The 8,444-nt window shown below is 38.7% G+C and overlaps 1 pseudogene; it reads left to right on the top strand.

Moving 5' to 3' along the window:
- The first annotated feature begins 7,331 nt into the window (after positions 1 to 7,331).
- Positions 7,332 to 8,190, top strand: LOC100990446 (ribulose-phosphate 3-epimerase-like protein 1; annotated as a pseudogene).
- The last annotated feature ends 254 nt before the right edge of the window (positions 8,191 to 8,444 follow it).

Genomic DNA, 8,444 nt, shown 5'->3' on the forward strand with positions numbered 1-8,444 from the left:
AGCCCTTCACTATTTCATCATTTTTAGGCTCCTTTTTTTCCTGTTCCTATTATGTGCTTTTAGATTTGGGTATTCTCAAAACTCTTGTTCTTTTAACCATTCTGTGCACTCTTTCTCTAAGCTGACACATCTACTTCCTTGGATTGATTGGTTTCCAAATAGCTATCTTTAAGCCTGCTTTTCTCCTTAATACCAGACCTCCATTTCCACATTTATATCCTTTTTGCATACCAAATGTAATATGTTCAAAACCAAATCATATGTATTTCCCTTCAAAATTATTTATTTTACATTCTTTATCTCTATTGTGAAAGTCATTATTTGCTTAGTCAGTCAGTAATCCAGTCTAGAAACTTTCGAGAGTCATTCATGTTATTGCATGTATCAGTAGTATATTTTTAAGAATTGCTCAGTAGTGGCCAGGCACAGTGGCTCACACCTGTAATCCCAGCACTTTGGGGGGCTGAGGCGGGCAGATCACGAGGTCAGGAGATTGAGACCATCCTGGCTAACACGGTGAAACCCCGTCTCTACTAAAAATACAAAAAATTAGCTGGGTGTGGTGGTGGGCGCCTGTAGTCCCAGCTACTGGGGAGGCTGAGGCAGGAGAATGGCGTGAACCTGGGAGGTGGAGTTTGCCGTGAGCCGGGATTGCGCCACTGCACTCCAGCCTGGGTGACAGAGCGAGACTCTGTCTAAAAAAAAAAAAAATAATAATAATAATAATTGCTCAGTAGTATCCTACAGTTTGTTTAGTCAGTCATGTTCATATGTTCATGTTTGAGGGCATTTGGATTGTTTCCAGTTTATGACAATTATGAATAGACTGCTATAAACATTGTGTACAATTTCTTTTCTTTCTCTCTCTTTTTCTCTCCTTCCTTCCTTCCTTCCTTTGCTTTCTCATGTGTGTTTTCATTTTTCTTGAGAAAGTACTTAGAAGTGGAATTGATGGGCCATAGAGTATATTGCTTACAAAACTAAAAGAAACTGCCAGACTTTTCTAAAATGTTTGTTTCATTTTCCACTCTCACTGACAATGTATGAAACTTTGGTGCTCCACATCATCACCAACAGTTAGTGTTGTTATCTTTTTTATTTTAGCCATTCTGGTAGTGTGATTTTTTATTTGTGTTTCCCTGATGATGACTGATACAGAGTACTTTTTCATGTGCTTTTTGGCCAGCTTATATCTTTTTTGAGACATTTACAAATCTCTTGCCTATCTAAAATATTAGATTGTTTATATTTTGATTATATTAAGCTTTTGAAGTTTAAAAAATATTTCTAGATACATACCCTTTGTCAGACATATTTTTCAAATATTTTCTCCTGTGACTTGTCTATTGTTTTTTTAATGGTGTATTTTGAGGCCTGAGTTTTTCATTATAATAAAGTCTAATTTAGCATTTTAAAAAAATCATTATGGCTTTCTGTGTCCTATCTGAGAAACTTTACCTATCAGGCAAATAAGCTTCTATGTAATCTAAAACTTTTATATAGTTTTAATGTTTGCCTCTAGATTTATGAGCCATTTTGAGTTAACTTTGAGTATAATGTAAGGTAAGGGTCAAGGTTTATTTTTTCCACGTGGTTATGTAGTGGTACAAACACTATTTATTAAAAGATTTTCCTTCCTTCATCAGATTGATTACGTTCCATTGCCAAAAATCAAACGACAATATACTTGTGAAGCTTTATCTGGGCTCTTGATTCTGTTCTGTTGATCTGTTTGTCTACCCTTATACCAGTTACAAATGGTTTGATTACTGTGGCTTTATAATAAGTGTTGAAATTATGTAGTATAAATGTAAGTGTTTTTCCTTTTCAGGATTACTTCAGATATTACCTAAAGGTCATTGGCAATTCTATACAAATTTTAGCATCGATATGTCAATTTCTACGAAAAAGGTCTACCGCCATTATGATTTGGGATTAATAAATGTATAGATTTATTCTGGGGGAACTAACGTCTTAACAATATTGACCCTTTCAATCTATGAACATGGTATTTAGGTCTGTCTTCTTTACTTTCTCTCAGCAGTTAATATGGTTTAGCTCTGGCCCCCACCTAGATCTCATCTTGAATTGTTTTTTATTTTTTTAATTCTTGTATTTTTTGTAGAGTTGGGGTCTCACTGTATTGCCCAGGCTGGTCTTGAACTCCTGAGCTCGATGAGCCTGCCTGCTTCAGCCTCTCAAAGTGTTGGGATTACAGGTCTAAGCCACTGTGCCCAGCCCTCATCTTGAATTGTAATTCCCATAAATCCCACATGTCAAGGGTGGGACTTGATGGGAGATGATTGGATCATGGGGGCAGTTTCCCTCATGCAATTCTCATGATGGTGAGTGAGTTCTCACGAGATCTCATGGTTTTATAAGTGTTTGACAGTTCCTCCTGCACACACGCTCTGTCTTGCTTGTCACCATGTAAGATGTGCCTGCTTCCCCTTCTGCCATGATTTAAGTTTCCCGAGGCCTCCTCAGCTATGTGGAACTGTGAGTCAATTAAATCTCCTTTCTTTATAAATTACCCAGTCTCAGGTAGTATTCCTTATAGCAGTGTGAAAATGGACTAATATAGCAGTATTTTGTAGTTTCAGTGTAGAGGTCTTTTGTTAAATTTATTCCTAAGTATATTGTGTGTTTTGATGGTATTGTAAAAGGTATCTTAAAAATTTTCCTTTTCCAATTTTTGATGCATCTGTATATATAATATTAAGCTTGTATGCTGTGACATTGATAAATTCATGTATTACTTCTGTGAGTTACATTGTAGATTGTTTAGGACTTACTACATAAACATTCTTGTCATCTGCAAATAGAGACAATTTTACCTCACTCTTTCTGAAGTTTTGTTTCTTTTTCTTGACTTTTTGCACTGAAGACCTCACCTTAAAATACAAATCTAATAGCAACACTCTTTTGCTCAAAAACTTTTGAATGCACCACCATTGTCCCCAAGATCAAATATAAACTCCTGCTTCCAGACTTTCTCCTGCTTTAACTTCCCCTGAGCAATGTGTTTCCTGTGTCACATTTAGCTACTGTTGATTCCAAGATACACTTTTTTCCTTTACGTACTCAAATAAGATGCATTTCAAAACTGAAATGTAATTTAATGTATTTCTCTCTGCAACATCTCCCAGATCCTATTATGCTGATAGCGCATCGTATGTCAAAGATTAGAAGACAAATAGTACTCAGCATTCCTGGGATATGGTGAGCACATTTACATACTCGTGAGTTTTTGCTCAAACCATTTTATCATATGGAATGTCTTTGCTGTTGAAATTCTGCTCATTCTTCAAGGAAGAGTTTAAATTCCACACTTTTTTTTCTGAAGCCACTGCTTATTTTGGCAGGTTGAAAATTATTTTCTGTCTCCCTATATTTCTATATAGAATTAATCAAATTTTTACCTTATTATAATACTTATAAATTGTGCTTTGCATATGTTGCATTACATGTCCTAGTCATCTCTCTCTTCCCTGGTTCCTGGCACAGCTGATGATTGTTTCCTGAATACTCCTGTCAATGATTTTCTCATATTCGAATGTTTTATGGGTAGGCAGTCTCAACATTAATAGGAATATATTAACTTATATAGTCCTGTACTAATAGGAATATATTAACTCATTATGTTAATGAATTGGGTGTGTGAGGCCATTTAATCAAATAATTTGTATTACTAATTATCTCTAGGCCCAGAGGATCCTGTTGCCTGTGACAAACCCTTGGGGATCATCTTTGACTTCTCCTTTTTTCTCAACCCCTTATCCAATTAGTCTTTAGATCTAATTCTTAAATGCCTCCCACAAGTATCCATTTCTTTCCATTTAACAGCACCTTATTCAGACCACTATAATATTGCCCTAGATTACTGTAACAGATACTTCCTGCTTTCAGGTTAGTCCCTCTTCAATCCCTTTATCTATGTTTCCAGGTGGATCTTTCTATAATGCAATTTTGACCATGATACTCTCATGCCTAAAGCCATTTTAGTGTGCCTGGATCCCAAAGGTTATTTTGACAATTACTTTCCAGCTGTGGAGACTCCATAAAAGACTATTTTCAGATTTCTTCCTTCATTTTGGGGACAGGGTGGAGTGTTTCTCTTCTCTGGTGACAAAGAGATTGCATGATGGAGATAGGCAGCAAGAATAGAGATGGGGGAAGGGAGAGGGGGAGAAGGAAAGAGAATGTCACTGATACTGTAATATTGCTTGTGTCTGTTCTGCATAATCTAGTTTCTAGCAAGGCAATTAGCATGCAGATCAGCTGCACAGGGTCCCACATGCATTAGCAATTGAACACCAGCTTTCCGAACCCTTTTCTGCTTCTTCACAAATCCGCACACCTTCTGGCTGATTTGACATAGCCTCAGTTCAGAATCCATTAACTGGAGATTTAGGCCATGAGCAAAAATAATTGTGCATGCTTATGATTAATGAGAAGGCTATTTCAAAATTACAAGGCACCATACTGGCTAACTACTATTAATTATTTTTATCATTATTATACTGAGAAACCATTTCATCAGACCAGAAGCCATTGTTCAAATTGGCTTAGGTAGAAAGTGTCTGTGCATCATTTTGAAAAGCAAATGTTTTCTGATGTTTTTGATTTATGAAGATAATTATCATAAACATGGCCAATAGTGTGTGCTTATATTAAATACCCTGTTGCAGTAAGTTATTTGAATGTCTTAATTTACTTAATCCTCACAGTAATTGTATAAAGTAGGTACGATTACTATCGTACCTATTTTATAGAGGAGAACACTGAGGTACAGGGGTTAGGTCATGCACTGGTGGTAATTGATAGGGCCTGGATTAAAACAGGCAGTCTCATGAGTCCACACTTGAGTTCTTACCCTATACTTACCTATCTTAGGAGAGGAGATTACTTATTAGGACAACTCTTTGTTGTCATAGTCAGGAACACCCTGGACTATGCTGTGTGTTGAGAACTAGTAGGGCAGATGGGTTGACTGATTCAGGGTTGCTAAAAAAGAACCAGAAAGACAATATATCCAATACCCATACCTATCTAGGATAAATTCAGTAGTTAATATGATCTAAGAAGTTTAGTGAAGTCTAGTTGAATCTGGAAGTTTTCAAGGGTCTAATTTGAGGGAGGGAGAATTAGAACACGGTTGTGGGCAATTAGATTACCAGCAAATAAAAACTCTCCAATTTGTAAGCCACAGTGAAGGGGAGCATTCTGGAAGCAGAGTCTGAGAAGAACTTGGCTGTGGCACAGAGCACAGTAGTCTGCTGTACTGGCTTTGGGAATCATATGGAACAGAGACTCAAGCCTGGCTTCACCATTTACACTGTGAATTTGGGCAGTTTTCTTAATCTCTTCAAACTTTAGTTTCCTCATCTGTAAAAAGAGGTTAAACCTCCCTACCTGGAGGGGTTATTGAGTGTATTAAATGAGATGAAGTTTATAAGGCACCCAGCACAGCTCGGAGGCAGAAGTGGGCACTAGGGAAGTCCCTTTTAATGACAATGAACACAATCTGACAATGAAGGTAATAAAATACCTAGTTGAATAGTTTGTAGTTCAAGTCTGGATCCAATCCCAAAGGAGAAACAGCGTAAGTACTGTGAATAAGGGGTTTAGTAGAAGGCTGGGCAAGCAAACCCGCCACACCTAGCAGATATAGGCTGAGAAGGTCACATCCTGACCTGCCATGGGTATCCTAGGGCCCCTACATCTCCACCACAGGCAAGATGGCAGGCTTTTTGTAGGTACTGACTACTGCTAGAGAAACAGTGCCTATGGTATTGCCAAACACTGGTTGGGACATATGCTGGATTATGTTGTCAAATCTACATAATCATCATTTCATTCTAAGGCTGGGCCTGTTTCCCAGAATTCCTTTTCCTCTATAGGTCAGAGTTAGTGTTTACCACTGGGAGGAACTTGCAGAGATTTGGAAAGCAAAAGTGAAAAGAAGCCATCATTTTTGGGAGCTCTTGACTGCTAGACATGGTTGCTTCGCAGAGCTCTTCCTGAGCTCCCTTTTTGGGTTGTGAAGCCAGAGGTGGTGGTTCCTTGGAGTTCCCCATGAGCCCTGCTTTCTTTACCCACTCTGGCACTTCAAGTTGAAATTATAGTGGCAGTTTCCCTGATCCTCCAGCTGAAGCCTGCAGATCTTCACTCTTGTAGTTTTTTCCACTTTCCTGTAAGTCCTGATTCCTATATCAAACCATCTAATACCATGATATTGTAGTAACTCAGTTTTTCTGATTAAAGTGAGAATAACAAAGCCTGTTACTCATTTGCTGCCCATGAGGTGCTTGGCTGTCTAGAGGAGGGGTTGGAAAACTTTTTCTTAAATTATGATGTTAAATAGTTTTTGCAGGATATTGCATCTCTGTTACAACAATTCAGCTACTTAGCTCTGCTGTTGTAGTGTGAAAGCAGCCATAGATAATACATAACAAATGAGTGTAGCTGTGGTCCAATGAAACAATTTATGGAACCTGAGATTTGAATTTTATATAATTTTTATATGTCACAAGAGACTATTCCTTTTTTTCCTTACCATCAGAAAATGTAAAATTTATTTTTAGCTCTGAGGCTGTACAAGAACAAGTGGTCAGCTGGTTTGGGCCATATTTTGCCAACCCTTCATCTAGAGCAGGGCTGATGAAATCAGCCAGACCTGAACATAAACCTTTGCATGTCTCTTACTATGTGATGTTGGGCAATTTATTTAATCTCTGAGCCTCACTTCTAAAAGAGGGACATTTACAGAGACAGTATAGACAGTATAGTGTAGAGTGCTGGTTTTGTGAGGATTAAATAAGGATATACGTAAAATCTTTTGCTGACTATTGGACACATAGCTCATGATCTATCATTTCTCATTGTTACTGTGGTGCGAGGAGCCACTATTTATTTGGTGCTTGCCGTTCACTTACACAATTAAAAGGGAACTGAGGACAGTCTGCAGCCTTTGGGACTTGTACTGGTTTTTGCACAGGAAAGGTAAAATTATATCCAGGGAAAATAACAATGAGAGAACTCTTAAGCCTTTTCAAATTATCTACCACATTTGAATTAAATATGTCAATACAGAATGCTTGTCAGTAATTCAGTCATCAAGCAGATTGTTACTAGCAATTCCTCTGGCACAGCAATGAGAGTTAGGAACAGGGGCATAGGGATTGGAAAGACAAAAGAGGCAGAAGAATGGGAAACTTTAACTTCATTATATGATTGCTTTTACATGGAGGGATTACAGGTGATGGTTAATTTCTTAGTATGTTTATTTCTCTTCAAATAAAATGTTAAAATTATGCTGTGGATGAATATCTAAAGATAATTCTATAATAGAGCAAGAAAACATTATATAAGCCAAGACTATGGTGTCAGACTGCAAGATTGGCCCACCTATCCTCAACAGTGGCTCGGCCAATTTAGGGGACAAGTGCCTCCAGATAATCGACTCTGTGGTCGATTATCTGTACCTGGATGTAACGAACACGGACCCTGCTCCTTAGGACAGTCAGTTTTTTGCAGTTTGTTCCCAACGTCACATTTGGCCACACTATGGTAGAAAGCCTTCAAAAGCAGCTAGGTCAGGACTCTTTTCTTTGACATGCACATGAGAGGGTTTAGGCTGTAAACAGTGGGTAAAGCCAATGGCCAGAGCAGGCGCCAATCAGCACATCACCTTTCATCTTGAGGCTACTGAGAACCCAAGGGCTTTGATTAAAGACATTTGGGAGAATGGGATGAATGTTGGCCTTGCCATTAAACTGGGAACTACAGTTGAGTATTTGGCACTGTGCACTAATAAAATATATATGGCCTTGGTAATGACAGTGGAACCTGGATTTGAAGAACAGAAATTTATGAAAGATATGATGCCAAAAGTTCACTGGTTGCAGACCCAGCTCCTATCTTTGGATATAGAGGTGATGGTGGAGTAGGTCCTGATATTGTCCATAAGGGTGCAGAGGTAGGAGCTCACATGACTGTGTCTGGCAGTGCCATTATGAGGAGCGAAGACTATAGATCTGTGTCAACCTGTTAAAAATGTCTGCATGGAAGCTGCTCAGAAATGTTCTCTCTTTTTTTATTTTTATTTTTTTGAGATAAAGTCTCACTCTGTCATCCAGGCTGGAGTGCAGTGGCACAGTCTCAGCTCACTGCAACCTCCGCCTCCTGGGTTCAAGCAATTCTCCTGCCTCCGCCCCCTGAGTAGCTGGGATTACAGGAGCCTGTCACCATGCCTGGCTAATTTTTTGTATTTTTAATAGAGATGGGGATTTACCATGTTGGCTAGGCAGTCTCGAACTCTGACCTCAAGTGATCTGCCCACCTCGGCCTCCCAAAGTGCTGGGATTACAGGTGTGAGCCACTGCGCCCGGCCCAGACATGTTCTCTTGATTGATGAAAACACAAGGAGCTCAATGTTTCTG

Source organism: Pan paniscus, chromosome 2 (genome assembly GCF_029289425.2).
Source record: "Pan paniscus chromosome 2, NHGRI_mPanPan1-v2.0_pri, whole genome shotgun sequence".
Classification (NCBI taxonomy): Eukaryota; Metazoa; Chordata; class Mammalia; order Primates; family Hominidae; genus Pan; species Pan paniscus.